We start from the raw sequence: 25,347 nt of genomic DNA, 5'->3' as shown, positions 1-25,347 counted from the left end.
GCAAATCAATCAAAGTGATACAATACATTAATAAAAGAAAGAACAAGAGCCATATGATACTCTCAATAGATGCTGAAAAAGCATTTGACAAAGTACAGCATCCTTGCTTGATCAAAACTCTTTACAGTGTAGGGATAGAGGGCACATACCTCAGTATCATCAAAGCCATCTATGAAAAATCCCACAGTGAATATCATTCTGAATGGGGGAAAAACTGAGAGCTTTTCACCTAAGGTCAGGAACACAGCAGGGTTGTCCACTACCACCACTGCTATTCAACATAGTACCAGAAGTCCTAGCCTTGGCAGCCAGACAACAAAAAGAAATAAAAGGCATCTGAATCAGCAAAGAACTCAAACTCTCATTCTTTACAGAGGATATGATACTTTATGTGGAAAACCCAAAAGACTCCACTCCAAAACTGCTAGAACTCATAGAGGAATTCAGTCAAGTGTCAGGATATAAAATCAATGCACAGAAATCAGTTGCAGTTCTTAACACTAATAGTAAGACAGAAGAAAGAGAAATTAAGGAGTTGATCCCATTTACAATTGCACCCAAAACCATAAGATACTTTAACCTTAACCATAAGATACTATATCTTATGGTTAAGATATCTAATCTCTTTGGTTAGGTTTATGGTATCCTATGGTATCTTAACCATAGGATCTTAACCATAGGATACCATAAACCTAACCAAAAAGGCAAAGAATCTGTACTCAGAAAACTATAAAGTACTCAGGAAAGAAACTTAGGAGGACACAAAGAAATGGAAAAATGTTCTATGCTCCTAGATTGGAAGAACAAATATTGTGAAAATGTCTGTGCTACCTAAAGCAGTCTACACATTTAATGTAATCCCTACCAAAATACCATCAATGTTTTTCAAAGAAATGGAACAAATAATCCTAAAATTTATATGGAACCAGAAAAGATCCTGAATAGCCAGAGGAATGTTGAAAAACAAAGCCGAAGTTGGTGGCGTCACAATTCCAGACTTCAAGCTCTAACTGTTATCATCAGGACAGAATGGTACTGGCACAAAAACAGACACATAGATCAATGGAACAGAATAGAGAGCCCAGAAATGGACCCTCAACTCTATGGTCAACTAATCTTCAGCAAAGCAGGAAAGAATGCCCAGTGGAAAAAAGACAGTCTCTTCAACAAATGGTGTTGTGAAAATTGGACAGCCACATGCAGAAGAATGAAACTGGACTGTTTCCTTACACCACACACAAAAATAGACTCAAAATGGATGAAAGATCTCAATGTGAGACAGGAATCCATCAAAGTCCTTGAGGAGAACACAGGCAGTAACCTCTTCGACCTCAGCTGCAGCAACTTCTTCCTAGAAATATTGCCAAAGGCAAGGGAAGCAAGGGCATTTTTATGAACTATATTGGGACTTCATCAAGATCAAAAGTTTTTGCACAGCAAAGGAACCAGTCAACAAAACCAAAAGACAACTGACAGAATTGGAGAAGATATTTGCAAATGACATACCAGATAAAGGGCTAGTATCCAAAATCTATAAAGAACTTATCAAACTCAACACCCAAAGAATAAATAATCCCATCAAGAAATAGGTAGAAGACATGAACAGACATTTCCGAAAGGAAGACATCCAGATGGCCAACAGACACATGAAAAAGTGCTCCAAATCACTCAGCATCAGGGAAATAAATAAAAACCACAGTGAGATACCACCTCACACCAGTCAGAATGGCTAAAATTAACAAGTCAGGAAATGCCAATTGTTGGTGAGGATGTGGAGAAAGGGGAACCTTCCTACACTGTTGGTGGGAATGCAAGCTGGTGCAGCCACTCTGGAAAACAGTGTGGAGTTTCCTCAGAAAGTTGAAAATAGAGCTACCCTATGACCCAGCAATCACACTACTGGGTATTTACCCTAAAGATACAAATGTAGTGATCCAAAGGGGCACATGCACCCCAATGTTTATGAAACAATGTCCACAATAGCCAAACTATGGAAAGAACCTAGATGTCCACCAACAGATGAATGGATAAAGAAGTGTACATATACACAATGGAATACTATGCAGCCATCAAAACCCTGAAATCTTGCCATTTGCAATGATGTGGATGGAACTAGAGGGTATTATGTTGAGCGAGGCAAGTCAGTTGGAGAAACACAATTATCATATGATCTCTCAGATATGAGGAATTTGAGAAGCAGGGCAGGGGTTTGTGGGAGGAGAAGGAGGGAAAAAATGAAACAAGATGGGACCGGGGAGGGAGACAAACCATAAGAGACTCTTAATCTCTAGAAACAAACTGAGGGTTGCTGGGGCAGTGGGGGGTAGGGATAGGGTGGTTGAGTGATGGACATTGGGGAGGGTATGTGCTATGGTGAGTGTTGTGAATTGTGTAAGACTGATGATTCACAGACCTTACCCCTGGGGCAAATAATACATTATATTTAATTTAAAAAAATCTTAAAAGTAGTCAGAGAAAAAGGACACATCATATACAGAAGAGCAAAGGTAAGGATGGCAGCAGACTTTTTGGAAATAATGCAAGCAATGAAAGTGTGAAGCACCATTTCAGTTGCTGATAAGAAAAATCAACATAAAATTTTATACCCAGCAAAAATATCTTTCAAAAATGAAGGCAAGACTTCCAGTTCCTGCTCCGAGGTGTAAGAGCTTGGAAGTTGTTGCTCCCATTGGCACCCCAAGAAAAAAATCCCCGAAGCAACCAAAAATCAGTGACTTTTCTTAGATTCACCAGAAAACTGATGTCCCAGGACAGACCACAACCCCCAAAACTGAGTCACTGAGTTGGGTGAGTGCAGAGCCCTGAAGCGGAAGTCACTGGAGTCAGCAACGGGTAGGAACACTTGAATGTTCAACGTTCATTTGTCATTAACATTCATAACAACTAGCAAACAGCAGAAACACATTTGAGGGTTAAGTGGAGAGACCATTCCTTTTGAGATCAAAAGAAAGGCGTGAACACGTTCCGGTATCACTCAAGGTTACAATGGAGGTTGAGGCCCATGCAGTAGCCAAGAGAGGAAGTGAAATGTGTGAGGTCGAGCAGGGGAGAGAGTACACCAAGTTGGTGCATAGGGGAGGTCCAAAAGAATCTGTAGAGGTGTCATTAGAATGAGTATGCTTTCGTACAGCGCTGCTTGACACAAATCAGACCTCAAAATCGATTGTATTCCTACCTAGCAGCAGCAACAAGAGACTTGTGAGAACTTTCTGATGTATAACTTTTGGAAAAATATCTATACTTTGGAGAGCATCAAATAAGCTTATTGAGAATCTTTAAAGAAAATCTAAGTAAATACTTTTCCATTTTTATGGATTAGAAGCTTGAGTATGGAAAATAGATTACCCAAAACTGATTTAATGACTCAGTGCCATGATAATTACTAATAAAGTTTGGGTGTGAAGCATGACAGATGAGTCCGAAAATACTTATGAAAAGGCAAGGGGCCAGGAATCACCAGTGAGTCTGAAAGCTAATAACAGAGATGGACCTGTCGTTTTGGTCAACAAAGCTTTTATGGGCTAGGTTAGGACACACGATGATGGTGCACAATCTGGACAGTTGCACATGGAGAACAGAATGAGGCCAGAAACAGACCCGCAAATGTATAGACATAGCTACATATCACCACTTTTATTGAAGGTCAGAGGGCAAAAATTGAGCTTTCCAAGAAATCATGCTGGGAAATTGGGTGCCTGAGCAGAAAATAAATGAGATTGGATCCTTATTTCATACCACGTGCAAAAATAATTCTATATGGATTTAAGACAGGAAATGCAAAGCTATAATGCCACTAGGAAATGTTAAGAAGGAGAGAAATTTTATATAAGGAGAAAGCATACAAACCCAAAGGAAAAGATTTATTAATCTGCTTGCATAAAATTAAAGAATCCTTATTTATTGAGTCAAATCATCAAAAATAAAATAATAAGCCACAAATGATGAGCAGAGACTTGTGTCATTGTTAATCCAACAAAGTCATTGTTCTACACATACGAAAAACTCCTCTGAAACAGAAAAATCAGGCAGAAGACTCCAGGAGACATCTCACACACACACAACCAAACCCCAAAACGTCTTGTAAGTATGACAGCATGCCCTAGTCATCAGGAAAACGCAAATTGAAATCACAAGATAGCAGTGCGCATCACTAGATTGGCAAAAATCAAAAGACAAACGACATTAAATGATTGCAAGGATGAGAAGCCACGAAAATTTCCCCCCGTTTTGGAAGGCGAGTCTTTTGAAACATAACCCAGCCTTCCTGAGAAATTGGAACACGCCCAAACCTACCATACGGTTTAGCAATTCCACGCATGGATCTCTAAACTCAGAACATGGGACACCTGCCCCAGAATGTCCCCTGCAACCTTGTTTCTAACAGCCCCAACCCTGAAAACCCCACGTTCCCATCAAAAGAAAGTGGATACACAGAGAGTGGTACATTCATCCCAGGGAAGCTCTCAGCGGGGGCCACAGCCACTCACAGCCCTGAGTTAAATCCCATGTGCATGTGGAGTGAAAAAGCACGTCCCCGAAAAATGCTCCTGTGTGCCTCTGTTTACACAAACCCCAAAGTAGGCAAGAGGATGTTTGTGTCGATGCTGAACTCAAGAAGGGGCAACAGGAAATGATCGCAGGAACTGGGCTAGTGCTCCCTCGGGGACGGGGTAAGCTGGGGTGGAGGAGAGAGCCCCGGCAGCACCGAGGCAGTCATATCAGGGACACCTGCTTTGTCACGACCCCTACACCCGCGTGCCTCACCCGTCTCTGTGCATCTATTCTGTGGTCGTGCCAGCAAAAGAATAAACAGCATCCTCGTGAAGGTATCAGAAGAATTTTGGAAAAGAATTACCACTCAAACCAGAACACACTAGAAAATGGGCGTCCTGGGCTGGGTGGAAAATGCCACATTGTTCTCAAAATCAGGGCACAGCCTCCACGAGACGTCAGTGAGCTGAGAGGGAGTGAGCTTGCGGGAGCACCGCACACGCCGTCCGCTCCACCTCCCGTGCGGGCTCGGGGATGGACAGGTGTGACCTGGCAGAGGATCACACCAGCGACAACCTCGAGGTGCCTCCCCAAAATTTAAAGAGAAATCCTAACCGTCGGAGTCTTACGTGAGAAGAGCTAGAGCCAACGGAGAAGTAGGAACTCAGAGCGGAGGATCACAGAGACGCTTCTCAGGAAGAAGCTGGAGAACCTAGAGTAAGAGCGATGATCCAAAATTTCACTGAAGGGCTGCCTGGGAGGCTTGGTCAGCAAGGGGTCCATCTCTTGATCTCGGCTCAGGGCTTGACCTCATGGTTGTGAGTTGGATTCCCCCATCGGGCTCTGCGCTGGGCGTGGGGCCTAATCCGACAAACACAAACCCGCCGGAGAAAGCTTGACGGCATGGAATAAAAACAGAGCAGGAAGGCCAGAAGGTCTGACCTTCCTAAACAAGATCAGAGCCACGGATACAGGCTTGGCAGTTATGTTTCTGTTTATTGCATTTCGAGACTGGATATATCATCTTTGGCCGTTCTGGCGGGGAAAAATCGACACTCCCCAGGAACAGAAATGGGGTCGCCCTCGAGTTCTCAGCGGCAGTAATACACAGAGGAGATACAGGGCAGGTGCACAGGCTTTTGAAGGAAATTGAGGTCTGGGCTCAGGACAGGCTTCTGGGGGATGAATGAAGGCTGGTAACGCACAGACAAGTGAGAGCAGGGGTCCTAGGCAGAAAGAGCACGCTGGAAAGCTCCAAAGCGTACAGCGGCTTGAGACTGTGAAGTGGGCACAGGAGCCATAGGTGTGTCCCCAAGCTCCAGGAGCCCCGGGGGCAGAGGGAAGAAATCTCAGATCAGCGTTTAGGAGGACCTGACCCTGCTGCCATCTCCACTATTTGGGACACGCAAGTGGGGTGCTGAGGGGACCCTGCCAGGAAAGGCTCTTGTTAATCCAAGATGTTAGCCCTGACACCTCCTGGTGAGAGCCCGAGCTGTGGGGGGCCGGCCCCAACCCAGAGAGGCCTGGGGACAGCTCCGGCCACTGGCCCAGGGCCAAGAGAAAGGATGCGAGACATGTGGCCATGGCCAACCTGCTGTGCTGGCATCCAGCCCTGCTGGGGGACAGAGACAGGGACTTCCCCAAGGCCCGATGCAGCAGCCTTGTCCTGGGCGTGGGGTTCGGTGGCCACACCCAACTCAACAGGGGGACAGACAGCAGCAAGACCACGGCTTTCCTAGTCGGGCCACGTCCAACTTTGGACACAGACCCTCGGCAGCGACTTGGGCAGTTTTGCTCCAGAATCAGGTGTGGCCTTCCTGATCCGTGGAGGGGGGCAGGGAGGTGACCCTTCGCAAAGGGTGTGTGACTCTCCAGCTGTCCATTACAGGGACAGCAAGGTGGCCCATGGCGTTCGAGGAGTTGAAGAGCAGGACGGCAGGCTGTGAGGACGGGAGCCCTGCTACTCCGGCCAGGGCCGCGGGGGGGCCTGAAGCCGAAGGGGAGAGTGCGCTGAGCCGTGGGGGGGTGCACGGGGCCAATGGATACTCGGGGCAGTGGGGGGGTCCAGGGAGGGGTCCCCCAGGGGAGAGAATGGGGTCGGACCGAGGAGGTGAGGTCAGGGGGAACCAGACAGTCCATGCAGAGTCAGGGGGACAGAGCAGGGGTGGGGGTCCTGCTGGCCAGAGCCAGATACCCAGGAGGGACTAGCAGAGGCTCCCACAGGAGATGGGAGGGTCAGGCTGGGAGCCAGCTTTCCCACGTGCTTGGAGGACGCAGACACAGAGTCTGCCCACGGACTCTGGGGAAGAGAAGAGGTGGCAGGACCCCACGTCCCTGCAGAGCACCGGGGTGGGCGTGGGCCCTTCACAGAGGCATGGACTCGGGGCCCAGCCAGCTTGTGGGTGGGATTTGGGAGGTGCTGAGCAGGCAGCGGGTACAGGGAAGATGCCAGCAGAACCCACGTCCCCGTGACTCAGAGGAGGCCCCCGTGTCACCCCCAGCCAGGACTGGGACTCAGCTGTGGGGCAAGAAGCCCTTCTCTCTCCTGCCCTAAAGTCAGAGGAGCCACGTCCCAGGAGAGGGAGCACTTGTCCTCAGACCAAGTGCCACCCGAGAGCTGTTTAAATGACCAGAGCAGCATGGGGTGTCGTCAAGTGACCAGGCTCTGATGTCATCATAGCAGAGCCTGGGGCTTGTATGGGGGACACCCTGGGTCATAGGCCCAACCCAGGTGCAAACCCAGGTGCTCCCTGCCCCCAGCTGGAGCTGTGTCTCTCCAGCTCTGGGCTCCCAGTGCCCCCACCATGCCCCCGGCTCCCACAGTCCCCCATGGCTCCCACACACCCCATTGTTCCTACAAATCCCCATAGCTTCCACAGCAGCCCATTGTTCCCAGCCGCTCTACGGCTCTCACAGCCTCTGTGACTTTTCCCACCAGCCCTCCGGTGATTGCCACAGCCCTCCGTGGTTCCCAGCAGCCCCTTGGCTGGAGCCCTTTGGGCAGATTCCCCAGGCTCCCTCCCCAGATGGGCAGCAGCAGACAGACATCACAGCACAGCCTGGGCAGGCGGGAAAGGGCTGTGCTCGCAGACCACCCAGCTGGCGCTGAGTTCGCCACCAATTACTGCGTCCGCTTGGCTGGCTTTCCTGTGCTGTGCAGTCAACACTCCCAACCGTTCCCGGGGGCCAGAGGTCACAGCCGAACCAATTAATTTGAACCAGCCCATTCCACGCTTAATGACTCCCCACACCGAGCCCCTCTTGGTGTCAGCATTCTGTCTTCATTGCGAGGCTGATGGATTGGTGATGTTCTATTTTCCTCTATTTTCCTTTATTTTCCACCTGCCCTCTGCAGGGGTTGAGGTGGGAAGGGGGGCACCAATTTCCCCGGGGGAATAATTAAGCACTTTGCTTCGGAGCCAGATTTAACGAGGCTAACGGTCCGAGCGAACCAAGTCTCTGGTGCGGGATGAGCGGAGGGCAGGAGGGAGCCTGGCCACGCCCACGCACGGGCTCCGTGCCACTCCGGGCTGTCCTGGTCACAGCGAAAGCAGTGGATGCGGATCCTTTCCCTCAGAGGGTCCTTGTGTCCGCAAATAGGGACCATCACGAGCATTTACCTGTGCCCAAGGTTAGGAGGAGAGCGTGGACACGAGTGTGGACACTCTGCTGACTCACAGCCCAGCAGACAGGCAGGCTCCGAGACTTTGTTCCCAAATCATAGTTAATAAATATTTCAAGGGTTTAATACTAAATAATATTAATTCAAATGTTTTATTTTTTAGTAAAGAATCATTATTTAACTATTAACTGAGGTCCAGACTCATGGAAAGGAGCCAGGATGCAGCCAGGGACCTGTCCTGTCCCCTGTTCATGGCTCTTGGGACCACCATGGCTCTGTGATAAGGGGACCGTCTCAAGACGCCCCCAGGAGCAGCACAAGTCAAAGCCTCGGTCAGGAAGCTGGGTGTCCGGAGACAGAAACCTTGACTCTTGGTGTATCAGACGCAATAAAATAGAAAAACACGGATGCCGTCGTAGTGTCGCAGCGTGTAAACACTCCGTACGCCTCCCAGGGCTCACACCAGGGGCCCAGTGCCACTTGGCGCAGAAGGAAATAATGTTAGAATACTGTCGGAAATAAAACCTTTTTTTGCTCGTTTGTTTGTTTCAGCAAACCCATCTTAGGCTCAGGATTTGCCCTAATTTCTTCCTTCGATAAAGCCTTTAAGATGATTAACGTGTTTAGTTAAGAACCTCGTTTCATTTCCTTACACTGGTCCACAGCTCTGCACACTGTCCCTCACGAGTGTGTGCGTTCTTGTGCTGCTGTCTCTGCTTTTCCTCCCCTCCTGGCGCGCAGCTCCCAGACGCTCCCTTCCTTTCCCACCCCATGGGGCGACACGTTTTCCCAACAGAAATCACGATTTCTGCAGTGTCCACGTGCAAAGCGCTCTACAGCCCCACGGGCTTGTGCTCACCGAACCGTACCTGGTGCTCCTCAGGCAGGACTGAAGCACACTGCCCAGAATGGGAGGGGGCCCCACGTGCCCCCCTGCAGGTCCCAGGAACCCTGGAGGGCGGGATCTGGAGCCTGAGACTCCCTCTAGCCTGTACGTGAGATAGAGTGGCCCATGGGAAAGGCACAGGGTCCTGTGACCAGCCTCCAGGTGCCCAGAGCCCAGGTTCTGCTGTGGTCATGAAGACGGGGAGCTAGGGGTGGGTGTGGCCCAGCACCCCATGCAGGATTCATAGCTCCCTGCTTCCACGGCTTGTTTGCAGGGGGAGAGCGCGATCGAGCCGCTTCACCCTGCTGCGCCCCGTGGTGCAGCCGCCCGCACCTTCGAGGCGCTGAGGGCCCATGCAGTTAAAGCGTAGAGCAAGCCGCTTGGTGAGCTGACTGGTTGAGGGTCTGCTCATGCTGCTGCCTATTCCTTACTTTCCTGCTCAGTTCCCCGTGCATTAATTCCCTCTCGTGGGGCTCCTTTATTCGCTCACTCTGTCTCCCCGTAGAAGGAGACGGCCAGACGGCTGGGGCTCTGGATCCGTAGCTCCACATCGTGCCCACCACCCACCCCAGTCCCCCGCGGACTCACGCCGCAGAGGGTCCCTTGGGGCGGGTGGCCAACGCCTGTGTCCAGCTGGGATCAGACTCAAGGTGACCAGTGGACTCTTGTCGCCTGGGTTCTGGGAGGGTCACCTTCAAGGACACTCTGTGAGCCCTGATCTATCCCTGCCTGAACGACCTCCGTGAAAGCAGCCTTGGGGCTTCCCAACCCTTCCCCCGTGTATGGTCCCGGCCCGTGGCCTCAGGCCTCTCTATCGGATGGAGAGCCAGCAGCGAGAAAGTGAGCCGAAGGGGGATTTCTCCTTGGAGAAGTGGTGAATCTCCATAAGGCCAGGACAGAGCGGGGCTGGTCACCCCAGGCCTTCCCAGCTGGTCTGGGGGCCACCTCCGGCAGTAGAGACACCGCTTGCAAGGGCAGTTTTATTAGCAGGAATTCGACTCCAAAACAGGACAACAGGTGCTGTGCAGGTGCTGGCAGATTTGATGGCCATCGTGGTCCTGTCTGTTGGGTGTACCCACAGGGTCTCCAGGGGCATTGCCAGGGATGCACAGGTGGAGCAGCGAGTGGCAGGTCCCCATTTCCCACTCGTCTTTGGGCTAGCCTGGGCTCCTTGGCACGGAGCAGACTCTTCCTAACCTGTCTTCCAGCATCCAGAGTCCACCCTCGGGGCTGGCTCAGACCAGGTGCTCAGTGATCGCTGACCAACACGGATGGACTCACTGGTGTCCCGGCCACCTCCACCCTAGGAGGTGCCCCTGGACTCGGTTTCCCTGGGACCTCCAATAGTGGCGTCCCTCTGTGTCGCCCCACTCCCAAGAGGCCTCCGGTTGGCTCGGAGACAGCCATGTCTGTAAGAGTTCGGCCCTTTCTTTGGAAGCGGGCAGCCTCCACAGTTCCCTGTGCACCAGAGCCAAGGTTTTCCCGGCCCCACAGTTAAACAACACGGAGGCTCCTTTATGCTCCTTTATGCAATTCCTCCGAAAAGTCGTTGTCCTTCTGGGAGACTCATTTCAGCTCTGTTCTTCCTTGAACGTCATGACCTACAAGGCAGTCTGTGTGCACCTGTCTGTGGTTCTGGAAGTTTCTCGATGATTTCCAACCTGAGCACCCCTTTCTGGCCGGAGCTGTGGAGGTGGGCGGCGGCGGCGGGGAAGCGTGGCCCTCCGTGAGCACCCCGTGGACGACACCTGCCTCGCATCCCCACCCCCCTGCAGGGGACGCCTCCGCACCCTTCCCACCCCCGCCCCTTCTTGCAGGTCCCAAGACCGCCGCCTGTCAGTGCCTCCCACGGGACCCCACATGTCAGATTTTCTCCCCAGAGGCAGCTCGGCAGCGGGCCGGTGCCTCAGGAGCGTGATGGAAACCACCCCGGGGCTCTCCAGGGCGTTGGTGGCAGAGAAGTCACAGCTGCTGTGTGTGTCACCTGTGGGCCTCTAATTAGAGCTCTGCTGACAGCCCCAGACGTTCGGGAGCCAGGGAGGCTGGGACGGGGGGCGAGAGGAAGCTAGGCTCCTCCGGGTTCAGGCCTGACCGGTGAGCAGGAGGGAGCGAGAACAGCCCCTCACCTGTCCGCGGGCGCGCGCCCGCTCCTACCCCAGCCCCTCCGTCCCTCCCCCCACGGCCCTGCCGGCTGCATTGCTCCGGGAGGCGACGGCAGCACAGGCTCTGTGGGCCTGGCCATGGCTCTGAGCCCTAGTCCCGTGTCAACGCCCAGGGCAGGGACAAGCGGCCAACGCCCACAGGCCTGGCTGCCCCACCGGGCCTCGTCAGCCCTGGCTCACGGGGAGACGCCCAGCGAGTGGGACGCACCGGCTCCCCGGTTTTCTAAGTGCGGTGAGGTCCTTGCACGTCCAGACGCCAGGAGGACAGGATCTCTGCCAAGCACACGCCGCGCCTAGTGCGTGAGGGACAGAGTGTCCCTGCGGCCACAGTCCCTCTCCGGGAGCACCTGTCCCCTGAGGGCGCCCCTGCTCCCATCTCCGTGCAGAGCTGCTGTCACCCCTTTCCGACCCAGTGCCAGGCCCCGGGGTCCGCGTCCCTGCTGGGCTCAGCCAGCGAGGGGGACTGGCTGGGGGAGGGAGGCCGTGGACAATGGCAGCGCTGGGTCCCCGGCTGACCAGGCTGAGCTTTCTGGTTCCCGGGGGCCCGCGGGTCCCACCCTCACATGAAGTCCAGACGTCGGTCTCACAGGGTTCCCGTAGGAGTCACGCAGCCAAGGGGGCGACGCTGAGCAGGGACCGGAAAGGCACCAGCTGCCCCAGGTCCTTGCGTCTCTCTGGCTCCCCGACTGCTTTCTGGCTCGTTCCCTGCCGTTTCCCACCTCTGAGGTTCTTGCCCCGGACCACCGTCTCTTGGGGCCATCCCAGCAGGGCCGGTGGGAAGCAGCTTTGTCCCTGCCCCCCAGCCCACTAGACACCAGGGACAGTCCCAGGACAGGGCCCGCCGAAGTGTCTCTGGACACGGCCCTGCGTTCCCCCAGGGGACAGCTAGGCCATCGGGAACCCCGGCTTGCCTCGCGGTCCTGGGTGTAAGCACGTGCTCCCCACGCTCACGCAGAATCAGATGTGATGGCCCGCCAGCTGGTGATAAAAGACGACAGCCCACGGCCCGTCACGTGACCCGAACGCTCTCCCGGGCTCTGCTCCTGTGTGAACCGGCACAGCCCTGCTGAGGCTGGGGGCATCTTCGTCCCACGTCACAGGAGCTCCGCCGTGTGTTTGTGACCCTAACCCCTGAGCTCTGCCAGCCCCAGGCCCGGCCATCCTGCTTCACGGGGTCCGGGAGGGGCCCGGGAGCCGAGCCCTGCCGCAGGGATGCGCACCCCCGCCCTGAGAGTCCCCATCGGAGGGGAGGGTGCAGAGCTCACTGTAATGCCTGGGGTGAGGGGCCCCACCCTGTCCTGCTGGCCCTGGCCTGGTCCCTTCTCTCCAGGGACGCGCGGACTCCGACGCGCCTTAAATAGACCTCGCTACCAGCACCGCTTTCCTCCGTGGTTTCCTCTCCTCGTGGTCGTCGTGAAGGGGAGGGGAAATCTATTTCTGCTAATTGTAGGTTCAGTGAAAGCAGCGTTGGAGCGCGCAGTCACCGAAACCAGCTTATTATCCATCACGACTCGACGGAGCCCGGTCGACAGGCAGACGGGGCCCGAGCCGTTGTCACAGGACGCTGACATCCCTGTGCCGGTTTTCAGCTGGTAATTCCTTAAAGACGGAGACAATAGGCATTTAATATCGTTTGCTCAAATGAACAGTTCCCAGAGCAAATAATAATAATAAAAAAAAGTCCCTGAGAAGCCAATTAGATGCTACAGCTTGTACCGAGCGACGGCCTTTTTAATAGACGCCCTTTTTACAAGTGCAGCTGTGTCCCCCAGATGAAAAGCCACCCCCCCCCCCACTGATAAGTAAGTAGATGCAGACAATCGCACACGGAATGGCCCTCTTCCACCAGCAGGACACGGAGCCCGACAGGAACGCCAGATAAAGTGGCAATTTGTGGAAGAGACTTCTTCACACAGGACGGGGGATGGCGGGGTGGCAAGAGCCAGTCCGGGAGACTTTCTGGGGTCGGGAAACGTGGCCAAGCCCCGAGGAAGAGCTCATGCATAAGGAACAAAAGACCAACCGCAGACCTCTCCTTGCCAGGACCACGGCGGCCGCATCGGGGGTGGCCTTCCGCTGGCACACACCCTGCCACCCTCAGCCGGGGGCACACACTCCCCTTTCAGGGTCTCATAACCACTGGTAACCTTCTCCAGAGAGTCCACGTACGCACAGGGTTTACACACAGATCCAGGGCACAGGGGCCTAAGTCAAGACCAGAGCGTCCTGGTGTGGGCGTTCTCAGCCAGTGGCCACGTGGCCGCCAGTGGACGTGTGGCAATGTTTGGAGGCAAGTGTGGCTGTCCCAGCTGGGAACAGAGGAGCTACTGGCACCTCACGGGGTCGGGTCAGAAGGTCAGGAATGTCTCTCAGTGACCCACAGTGCACAGGTCAGTTGGACCCCAGCCCCTTCCGCAGCTGGACCCCTGCTCCTGCCCCAGCTGGACCCCAGCCCCTTCCTCTGGAGATGTTGCCGAGCCCCTGGTGACTTGTGGAGGAAGCAGCTCACTGGTTCTCCAACGTCCACTGAAGGGCCTTTGCCTGGAGTTCTGCCTGTGTGTCCTGAAGCAAGGTGAGAACAAGCCAATGACCCCCTTCTGACTCTGGGGCCACAGCAAGGCTAGCCTCTCGTGGCAGCCTGGAGCAGGGCCTGGGTCTTCTCGGGGCCCCTCAGGAAGGCTGTGCTGGAGGACGCCCAGAGTGTGAGGGGAGGGCGGGGAGCCAGGCAGGAGGAGGGGCGGGCCTGAGGGCTGCTGGCTGCTGTGGGCGGAGCGGCTGTGGGTGGGGTGGGTGCCTCCAGCTCTCTCACAGGCCACGGAAAGAGGCTGGCGGTGTGGGGTCCACGCGAAAGGCCTAGCAGTGAAGCCCTGGTGAGCCCCGCAGTGGGCTCATAGCCCGGAGGCAGCCTCCTGGCCCCAAGAAGCTCCTGCCCAGGGGCCTACGTGGTCTGTGCTAGGATGGTCCCTCCACGTCGCCCAGGAGTCCCGCTGGACACCCCTTCCCAGGGAGTCCCAGCTCCCCCTTCCCAGCCTCCTCAGCGCTCGCACTTCTGGAATGAGGAAGGACAGCTGGGGACACTGGCTGCTGCCACGATGTGCCCCTCCCCCGCCAGGGCCCAGCCAAGCAGCCCCCGAGTCCCCAGCCCTCCTGTCTGCACAGCCCGCCCCATGCCCGACATCCCCCCTCAACAGCGATGGCTGTTCTCCCCCCTTTTTTGGCTTCTCTATGAGAAATGTCATCTGAGCCCTTAAGCCTCCCGGGCCTGTGTGCGGAAAACCCGAATTCCTCTGCACCCGCCCCCCCGCTCCGTCGTGTCCCCGTGGTGACAAGATGGCACCTGCCTGGCTTCACTTCCTTTAATCCCGAACACGGCAAAGCGTCTGTGTATTTGTATCCCATTTTGCTGCTTTTGCTTTTTCACTGAAGTGGAACCCCACAGCCCCCTCCCCGGGCCCTGTCCTGGCACAAGAACCGATGGCGGCTGCGGCTCCGGATCCTGACCCTCCCTGTGCCCCGCGCTCCTCGAGGGAGGCGTGGGACTCCCCCAGCTCGGTCACCCTGACGACACGCGCACACAGGCGTGCACAGGCTCAGACGTGTTCACACGTGCGCGCGCGCACACACACACACACACACGCTCTTTCTGGGGCCGGACTGGCGAGGACCACCTGTGGGGTCCCGAGCCCCCCGTGCGGCCGCGCTGAGCCCGGCGGTGAGCAGGGAGCTGCAGGTGGGCCCGGTCGTCCCCCGCTCTGTGAGCCTCAGTCTCTGGGCTCGCCTGCAGGGACCACGACAACTCGCACCACAGACTGGGCGAGACGACAGAAACGGGTCTCCTCCTGGTCCTGCAGGCAGGACGTCCGCGACCCAGGGGCGGGCAGGGCTGGTCTCCTGGTGTGTGGCGGACGGCTCCCTCCTCGTGGCCTCGCGTGGTCGTCTGGTGTGCTTGTGTCCTGCTCTCCTCTTGTAAGGACACCAGTCAGCTGGCATGGGGGACCCGAGGGCCTCCCTTGCCCCAATCACCTGCACCAAGACCCGTCTCCAAGCACGGTGACCCTCTGAGGCCCGGGGGTGAGGCCACGGATGTAGGAATCTGGGGACATGGTTCCATCCGTGGAGTCCCCGTGCTTGGACAGGAGGGATAGACCATGAAGTGGCCCCGTGAGGCCAAGGTGTCTCGCCGGTGGAGCACAGGACGGGGGAAACGCACCCCCCGCCCCGTCTTTCCATCACATGGAGCCTGAGAAAGAGGCCATGTCAGGGGATGGGAGCACAGATTTCTCTCTTCCTTTTTCTCTTCCCAAAACACCCACTCAGGCCCTCCTCGGTCCTCCTGAGGGGACCGGCCAGTCACAGCCCGTGCAGGGAGGCGCCGCACCCAGCGCCGCGTGGGCGGGCGGGGCCACCTCTCCTGTCCTTCCTGCTCCCCACCCCCTGCCCGCGGGGAGGACTCAGACCTGAGGCCCTTATTGGCGTGTGGGGGAGGGGGTCCGCGTGTGCGGCGGGGCTGGAGCCCCAGGGCCCCTCCCCCGGTCCTGAGTCTGTGCCTGATTCCTCCTGCGCCCGCTTCCTGGGCTCGCGGCCCGGCTCTGCCCAGGCACGTCCGCTCCCCGCCTCACGCCCCCTGGGCTGGATGGGCCCCTCTCCCACATCATCGCTCTGGCTGGACGCAGCCCCAGACCCAAGGACCAGCCGGCATCTGTGGGGATCCCCCCGGGGTCGGGGTGAAGGCCTCGGGCAGGAGCTGAGCTGTCCCGCGTCACGAGTGAGGGAGCCAAGGCTCTCAGCCGTTGAGTGGTGGCCCAAGGTCACACAGCCCGAAAACTGCCCAGCGAAACGGTAAAGCCAGTCGGTCTGACCCCAAAGCTTACGAAGAATGGCTCTGGGTCCGGGGCAGGGATGAACGAAGGAACGAACCGATGTGAAGGAATGAGGCTCGGAGAGGTGTGGACGGAGGCGGAGTAAGGCCACACGCTTGCTCCTGACCCCTCCGTCTGCGGCCGCCCGGGGCTTGTGGCACCAGCCATGGCTGGGGCTCCGGGGTCCACCAGCGCTCATCAGGTCAGGATAGCAGGTCACCTCTGCAGACCCCGACCTTGGCCAGAGGCAAGGAGTCGAGGTCCGAGTGCTGGGCCGCGGGAGGGGCACCGACGCTCCCAGCCCTCAGGTCCCCTGGCGGAGGACAGCAGAGAGCACCAGAAGTGGGAAAGGTGGATATATGTGACCCCCCCAGCCCCGCCCACCCTTCCCGGGGCCCTCAGAGTCCTCATGGGTGGACCCGCGTCCTCATGATAAAGCCCGTCCTGTAGGGAGCACTGTAGGAACTGGGTTTCTGGAAAGCACAGGCCCCTTTCCCTGGAGCCCGGACACTGGCCTCCCAGAAAGACACCTGTGCTTCTAACTAGGGAACACTTTCCCCTAGAGAGTCAAGCCATTAAAACCATGCTGAAGGAACCAGAGTGTTGGTTGAATGTCCAGCATCCGAGGCTGCGGATGTGGGCACCAGGCTGGGAGCCAAGCCCTGAGGCTCTGCCCAGACCACCCCAGGTCTAAGCGCCACCCCAGGGGAGGCCTGTGCTGCCCCGGGCCAAGGACCCCGGCTAGCGGATGGGATTGACTCGGGGGTCTGCAGCAGTCTGACCCAGCTAGCGGGAGGACAAGGCCACGGGCTCCCTGTCCAAGGCGGCATTTTTGGCCTCAAGACCCCCACTGTCTTCGTGTCTGCAAGCTCACCCTGCCCAGAGCAGTACAGGAAAGACCCAGAAGGTTCTGCAACCTGGCCCCTGATGCTGGAGCAGCTGGTCGGCTCCAAGGTACCACGAGATAGCAGGATTGGGTTTGCCACTCAGGGGCAGGCAACGCAGCATCCCGCCCCGCACTCCCTGCGAGGTTTGGGGCCCTTCCGGGGCGCTGGCAGGGGGCGGAGGGACACAGCGGTACTTGGCTGGAGACCTGCCCAGCCCTTGAGACTCACTGCAGATTGGCCAACAAGGCCAATCTCTCCTCCCTTGCTGTGAGGATGAGGAAACCGAGACCAGGGAGCAACGTGCCGGAGAGCACAGGGCAAGTCAGGGACCGTCTCAGAGTCCGGCCCTTCCCACAGCCCTGCGCTCCCAGAGATACAGCCAGCCTTGGGCTGGCCTTCTGGAGGCTGCAGCACTCGACGTCGTGAGCCCCTGGGGCATCTGTCCTGTTGTGAAAGTGCTGAACCCCCAGAGGGCTCTGGCAGCCTAGGGCTGGTGGGGGGAAGGCGAGAGTGCACGGACCTCACACCCAGAAGCAGCTCCCAACCCCATGAGCTCGAGTTCTGTCCTGTGCCCTGCACCTGGCCTACAGGGGTGACTCACCTCACGGCATCTCCTGCCTGGAGGCTGGCAGCTCTGAATCCGCGTGGGAGGGACGGAGGCCAGAGTTCCCCGGCCTGTCCAACCGCAAGGACACTGAGGCTCCGGCCTCCCTCTCAACACAGGTGCTAACATGCACACACAGGCCCGTAAGTGTGCAAACGCATGTGCACAGGGCACCCCTACAGGCACAAGCAGGCACACACACGTGTGTGTCCCACATGTGGTGCATACACATGAACACATGAGCATGCACACATGTGTACTCCTGCATGCACACGCATGTACATGAGCACACGGGTGCCTGCATGCGTGTGTGCCCCACACGTGCACACACACACAAACACACGCAGAAGCACGCACACATGTGTAACCATATGCACACGCACGCACACAGGAGCACACACACGTGTGGTTATCAATGGCCACGCACAGGCTCACCCCGCACACATGCAGAGACTCCCTCACACATGCTCACCTCCTCCCGGGGCCGGGGGTCTCCATGCTACACCCAGGATTCTTCTGGCATAAAACCCAGCGGCACACTCGGGGCCACTCCCATCCCTCCTCTCAGACCCGTCTCCAACCGTGCAGACCGGACACTCCGACGGCTTCTGCTCCCCAAGACGCTCACTCGGCCCCACCTTCTAGAGCGGCAGCACCTGCGGCGAACCCCACCCAGGCCGGGGGAGCTCAGGTGCCACAGGCATCCCTCCGATGTGAACAGGGGTATCTTAGAAAGTTCTGGACCAGAGTCCTGGCTTCTCCACTTCTTCTTGTGACATTTATCGTCTTGGAAACAGGGCGACAATATGCTTTCGCAGAAGCAGACGCAGGCTTGCCGGGAGGTGCTGCGCATCGGTCAAGGCTATAGTGGATGCCGCCCTCCCCCACACACATCCCTATTCTCCCGGGGTCCGCAGACCCTGCCTCCGGGAGCCCTGGAATAGCCTCTGCGCCAGACGGCAAGAGGGGCCCGGGCAGCCAGAGAGAGCCCGGGCCTGGCCTGGGTCCATCTGTCTTCCTCCAAGCCTGCCGGCCACACATTCAGACGTGCGGTCACATCAGCATTTTGTAAAATGCCAGCTCCGAGTGGGGGGCCCTTGTGGGCTGTCATTGCTGCCGACCATCGGATTTTGACATATTCTCGCCAGCGTGAGCCCAGCATAGAAGAGTCCAGAAAACACAGAAGGACATTCAAAGTGCCCCAAAAGCCACGGTTTTTGAGAACACACGAGTTAGAAAGGGCCCAGGGACCCCCTCGTCCCCTCTCTCCCAGAGCAGCAGCTCCACATCCGTGTCCCAGCAGAAGCCAGCCGGCCTTGCTGGAGCCCTCCCGAGGGCAGGAACCAGACCGCCTCTCCCAGAGGCAGCAGTTCTGGATTCCGGGGCTTTGAAGCATCCTTCCTCCCCTGAGCCGGCACTCTGCCGACAGCATTCCACTCAGCACAGACCTGCCCTCTCTGCCGGGCCCATCCGGATAGAATAAGGGAGACAACGTGGAGGGGTCTGCAGGGGGGCCCTGGACACCCCCGCCACCTCCACACAGGTGACGGTAGGGAGGAGGGAAAGGGTGAAAGGCAGGGGGAGGCGGGGAGGAGGGAAGCAGGCGGGAGCACTGGCTCAGACAGCAGCTGAAAATAGTCAAGGATGTTCCTGCTTCAGGCGTAGCTGGATCCAGGAGCTCAGAGACTGTCCTGAAAGCCTGTCCCCCCGGTGTTCGGTTTGGTCCTCCCTCCACGTCGGTGCACTATAGGCTCTACATGTGGCCCCAGGAGCTGCAAGCTCCCACCACTTCAGGTCCCAGTTCAACACGAAATTAAGGGTTTCTCCTTTGAAAAGTGTGAGTCCTGAGCCTACCCCACTGGTCCAGGGCACCTGTCCCATTGCTGAAGCAGCAGTACGATGACGTCAGGGCTTGGTCTTGTCACCCGTGGTGCCCTGGTGCGGGCTGCAGGTGAGGCAAAGTGGCAGATGTGAAGTGGGGGCTCTTGGCAGAAGGCCAGGGGAGGAGGCACGATGTCATCAGCCCAGCATAGCCTCAGTGTCAGCTTGGGGCCCTGCACACACCAGTGCTGATGGCAGGTAGGGGAGGCAGGATGGTAAATCCACGCTCATGAAGCCTTCAGCCATGTGTCAGATGCCACGAACCCAGGTGGTGTCACGTTGCATCTCCCACCACAAACACTCCGTGATGGGGCCTTGTGGCCTTGCCTCTTGCTGGAGGTCCGAAGTAGGGCTGGTCTGTTGAGGTCCCCAGATGGTCCCATTCAGTGAGGAAAGCCCTGCATTGCCCAGGGGCCCGGCTTGGGCAGTTCTGGTGTGAGAAGATCCACTGTCGGGCACGGCACGAGAGTGCAGCCAGGGACAGCCTGGAAGTCAGGCGGGCGGGCCCCGATGGCTACGTTGGTCTATACAGCCAATGCTGGGGCTAAGTAGCCCAGCCATAAACGGAACCCCAGACAAGCCGGCTGGGGCTCACCTGCCCAGATCCTGAGTGTGCACTGTGAGGAAACTGAGGCAGGGTCCCTCTTGCTGGGCCAGCACGGCTCTGAAACACACGGAGCAGGTGGGGGAAAGGCAGGCCTCCCTCGGCCCCTCTCCCTGACCCCCATCCCGGCAGCAGGCTGGTCCGGGGAGGGTCCCCGAAGCCTGCGCTGGTCCTGGCCGTGCATCAGCAAGCGGCCGGCGGCACTAGGCCCAGGTCTGGACTGAAAGACCAAGGAAGGGTGTGAGGAACCGGGAACCACCTCCTCCCTGGGGTCACCGAGGAAAACCCTTCTCCAGAGACTAAAGCCCCTTGGAGATTCCGCACACCTGGACGAGCGATTTTACCGAGGACTTGCATGTCGGTCCCCAGGGTCCGCCCGCCTCCACGCAGCCTCGGCCTCCACAGAGTCTGACTCTGTCACCCTGAAGGCCACACAGCGGCCTTCTCTCTGACTTTCCTGGTCGGTGGCGTTCACTGCCCATGCCCTGGGGGTCTGGCGGGACCCCCTTCCGCGAACTGTCTATTTGATGCCCAGATTCCACTGTGTTTCCCGTCCTTTGCCTCTCGCCCGTGAGGACGTTGCAAAGCTCGGTGGCCCTCCCGGCCCCCGCCCGGTGTGCGGCGCGCGCCCTGCAGCCGGCCTGCCCGGTGGCGCCTTCTGTCCCGGCGTCTTCCAGGGGAGGAGAAAATTCTGTCTGCTGGGAGGGTCTCACCAGTCGCTTCCTTCACGGCTTCTGCTGGGCGGTCTTGATTAAGACGACGCTCCCGCCCCCCAAGGCCACAGAGATATCCTCCTGTTTTTTAAAAATTGTCATTTTACTGCTCTTACGTATGTACTGAATCCATCTGGAGTTAATTCAGTTAATATGGTGGCAAGTGGGAGACCTAGTTTATGTTTCTCCATGAAGAACTGCCAAATTTCTCACGCTATTTAATAACTAACCTCCCCTTCCCCAAATATTTGTTGCCGTCTGCCAGCTTCTCGCCCACGCAGGGGTGTCCTCCGCGGCCCCACGCCCCGCTCGCTGCAGGCACACGGGCCCGCGCGCCCTGCTTCTGCGCCGCACCCCGAACGCCAGGAGCGAGCTCGCCTCACGCGCCAAACTTTGCTCATCCTTTTCAAAATGTGTGAAGCTATTCATAGGGCTTATTTTTCTAAATGTAATTTAGAATCCATTTTTCAAGTTCCAAAAATTTCTATTGAGAGTCTGATCAGATAATGCGTTGAATTCATAAATGAATTTAGGAAAAGTCGGCATCTGTACACTCTCTGGCTATCCCACTCCCAAGAAGGGCCGTCTCGGTCAGCAAAGGCCGGGATAGTTGTGCGTGACAAGCAGCCCCCACGGCTCACGATAACCAGCACTTCACGTCTTGCCCACGTGCTGGGCTCATCCTGCCTGGGCAGCCTGGGCCTGGCCGCTCGGGCTCAGAGCTGCTCGCCAGTCTCTGTTCTCTCTGGACCCGTGGACCCTCCTGGCGCCTGGAGGAGGATGGAGAAGGGGCAGGAAACCTGCCTTGCCTCTCGAGGCCTCGTTCAGCAGCTGAACCCTGCTCTGCCGGCCTCCCCGCTCCCCCCGTCCCGCCAGCCGGCCAAGTGCCCCGCCCGCCACCAGCTGAAGGGGGAGGCCATGCGGGCTGCTCCACGCTTGGCCGAGGGCCGTGTTCACACCCACTGCAGGGGGTCAGGACGTGAAAACAGTCATTAATCTGCACGGGCTCACCTTCCTATTTACCCAGATCTGCTTGCAAGTCAGTCAGCAGAGCCGCCAGGGTCTTCTGCCCCCAGACCCTGCCTGGCGCTCAAATGGCTTACCTGGGCCAGGCAGCTGGACCGAAGGACCGTCTGTTCCCTGTTCCCAACGGCCCCGAGGCCGCTCCTCCTACACAGGGAAGGGAAGCGCCGCTCTCTGCATCCATCAGCTCGGGGCCGTGGATTTGGGACCACAGTGTGGACAGGTTAGAATGGGGTGTGCACCGGCCTCCAGGACTCCGCCCAGAGTCAGGTCGCATCCACTCCAGGGTTGACGTGGCCGCTGCTGGGCCGTGTGTTCGGGCCCATCCCACGTGACCCCTGGGCCTCCAGCTCTCCTGCACGTAAGAGCCAGCACAGGGTCTGGTGCCTTCCAAAGGCACGTCCCAAATCAAGGACACTTCCCGAGTCTGTCATTTCTGATTCGTCTGAAGAAGAGTGACAGGATGGCGGAGAGAGAAAAGCCACGGCCGCTGGGGGAGGGGGCTTGTGCAGAGACGGGACCAGCGGGAGCCGGTGATGCATTCAGGGAAAGGATGTGTGTGCCTGTGTGTGTCTGAGGGAGACGGTCGAGCAGGATGCTCACCTTGTCCACGTTCTCAAGAGAAGTAACGGGGCAGGGAGAACAGAACAGTTGTCCATGGCTGGAAGCATCAGAACTCGGAACCCATGTCAGGAAGACGCAGGGACAGACGCCAGCCTGATCCCAGCAGCGGCGTCTCCCAGCCAGAGCTTCCTAGTAAGGAACCGGCCTCCCGGGCTGGCGAGGGACGCGGCTCTGCTGGCTCTGACCCGTAGGACTGGTCGTGGGACTAAATGCTCCCTCTGGACGACTCTTCTTCTGTTTGTTTGTTCTTAAGATTTTATTTATTTATTTGACAGAGAGAGAGCACACAAGCAGGGGAGCAGCAGGCAGAGGGAGAGGGAGAAGCAGACTCCCCGCTGAGCAGGGAGCCCGAGGCAGGACTCGATCTCAGGACCCTGGGATCATGATCTGAGCCGAAGGCAGAAGCTTCATCGAGTGAGCCACCAGGAGCCCTTGGGTGATTCTGCTTTTATCCCCAGCAACAGAGGATGTCCCTATGCCTTATCTTACTTTTTCTCTCTTTGAATACACCCCCAACCCCTGCCAGAGGGGCCATGCGGTGCAGGCAGCCTGAGGAATCCCCCGTCCCGGATGCCCGAATGTCAGGTTCCCCAGCAGTCTGCCTCGAGGGGCTCCTGGTCTATGTGCTACAGAGGGAAGCTTGGGGGGCCCAGGCGGGCAGCGGGGGCAGAAAGCGAAGACCTTCCTGCCACTCAAGCCCTTGCTTGTTGCTTGGATCTGGGCCTCTCCGTCTGGCCGGGGGCTTGAGGGCAGACAAAGAGCTCTGTGTCTGGACACACCCGGAATGCAGGAGCCCAGCTTCCCAGGTGATCAGAGGATGCGACAGCAGGCGGCGGAAGTGAGGGGAGGGAAGAGAGAACCCTTTCCCCAAAGCCTGCGGGCCGTGTGTTCCAAGACCCCACCCCACGGCAGCTCCATGTCTTGGATACCATCTGGGTCCAACTTACCCAGCTCGAGGGTCTGCTGCGTGGTGGTGGGGCAGAGCTGCGGACAGTGGGCTGGAGCTGATGGGGGGACGAGGCTGGACGGTGCTGGGATGGAGCCATTGTCCTCCTAGTGCTCTGGTTCACTGTGGCTGCCCTCTGCTCCCCTTGGGTCCCCTGCCCCGCCATGCCCTGAGCAGGCAGCTCAGCGAGCTGGGGAGTGGGATCTTCTAAGGGTCATTGGAGCAGGGGGGTTCGGGCCGTGAAGTCACACCCACGGCCAGCTCCGCCGGACCTCACTGTTGCCGCACGCGCGCTGCCGGAGCTCCACCGCCTGAGCCACCTCCAGCTGCCCCACGGCTCTCCCCCGTGCACAGGCCACAGGAGCCGGGAATCCGCCCCAGGAGCAGCCCTTGGCTACTGATCACTTAGCATATAAATACCCCAACTCTCTTGCCCTTGAGTACAACAGCCTCAAGGTGAGTGCGGGGTTAGAGGTGCCCAGAGTCCCGGCTGCCATGGCCGCCTGCTTGGAAATGCGCCCTTGGCTGCCACTTTCTTCCCTGTCTCTCCTCTCCACGCCAAAGTTGGTTCCCGAGACTCAGGGTCTGCTTCTGGGGAGCCCGAACCAAGACACGGGCTTCGAGTGTGGGGTCGGACCCCGACCAGCCCCCTGCCTCGTGAGCAGTGACCACATCTCCCCAGTATGTCTCCTCCTGGCTCTGCCTCCTCCCAGTGGGAAGGGCAGGACAGAGGGAGCGAAGCCGGTTCAGGTGCCTGGGCTCTGGGCAGAGGCAGCCCGTAAGCCTGGCTCAGAGTGCAGCCAGTTCTCTAGAGTAGGAAGCCACAAGAGAGTTGGAAGGAACATGCCCACTTGTTCTAAATGCTCCGGTGCACCCAGTCGGCAGGGTGTCCCTCCAGAGCACGGACTGGTGGTGCTGCCCCCTGGGAATGGCGGGGTTTTGTGCCCTGGGTCTCATTGCTTGGGCCAACCCATGACCAGCCCCAGCTACTGGGGCGTTGGCTCGGGAATTTGGGGAGAGGGGAGTCAGGGTCATTGCTCTCTCGTCAGACTGGCGGAGCTAAGGTGGTCCCGTCAGAACAACAGCCTGAGTGACACGGAGGACCCCACCTGGCTCCCTGGAGAGCTCTGTGCCTGCCTCTGGTCACGGGGACCCACGCACGGGGACCCACCCCTCCTGACCCTGAAGGGTTCCAGAACCCCTCTTCCTCGGGAGTGGGAAGGCTGCGGGCCGTGCTGTGGACTGGGTGACGGGAGCCATTGGGCTATGGGTGTGCGCTGAGCTGGGGACCCAGGGAGACGGAAGAGGCTCGGAGCGTCCGAGGCGGCAATGATGACAATAAGAAGATGATGCTTGTTCCTGCGGTGTCCAGCCTCGTTCCGACAAGCGCGTGTGCCGAGTACCCTTAGGGTCCCTTGGCAACTCTCAGAAGTGCGTGTTCATGTTGTCCCCATGTTCTCCCCAAGAGCCCGGAGGGGAAGACATGAAGTCTGCGGCTCGAGATCACATAATTAGCGTCAAGGGGCCGGAGCTGTGTGGGAGACAGAAGAGAAGCGAGCGCCCTCGGGAGGCTGGCCTGGGACACCGGCCTTCACACCTGATGCTCTTGGGGGTCTTTGCTTATCCACAACTTGTGCTCACATCTTCTCCTGAGTCTCCCAGAAACCCCTCCGGACAGAGGAAGCCTTCAGGGCCTGGGGGGCTTATGTTGTTCTGGACAGCCAGCGGCTCAGAAACCCGTCGGTGTCCTACCCCGAGCCCCCTTCCCTGGCTTTCCACTGGCCACCTCGCGCGCTCTCCTCTTAGAGGCCAGTTTCTGCAGGGGGAGGTTCCCCCCACAGCCCGGCGGTCAGTGCCTGCAGAGCACTCTTCACGTTTCCATGGTAACCACATTTTCCCGGGAGGACTCACAGGCCCGTGTCTGTCACCTCCTTTGCATGCCCACAGCCCCGCACAGAGAAGGTGCCCACGGACTGCCCCGTGGCCCAAGCACGTGAGCAAGTCCCCCTCCCAACCAGCAGAGC

This window comes from Mustela lutreola, chromosome 3 (assembly GCF_030435805.1).
Source record: "Mustela lutreola isolate mMusLut2 chromosome 3, mMusLut2.pri, whole genome shotgun sequence".
Taxonomy (NCBI): domain Eukaryota; kingdom Metazoa; phylum Chordata; class Mammalia; order Carnivora; family Mustelidae; genus Mustela; species Mustela lutreola.
Note: the sequence above shows the minus strand (reverse complement) of the source record.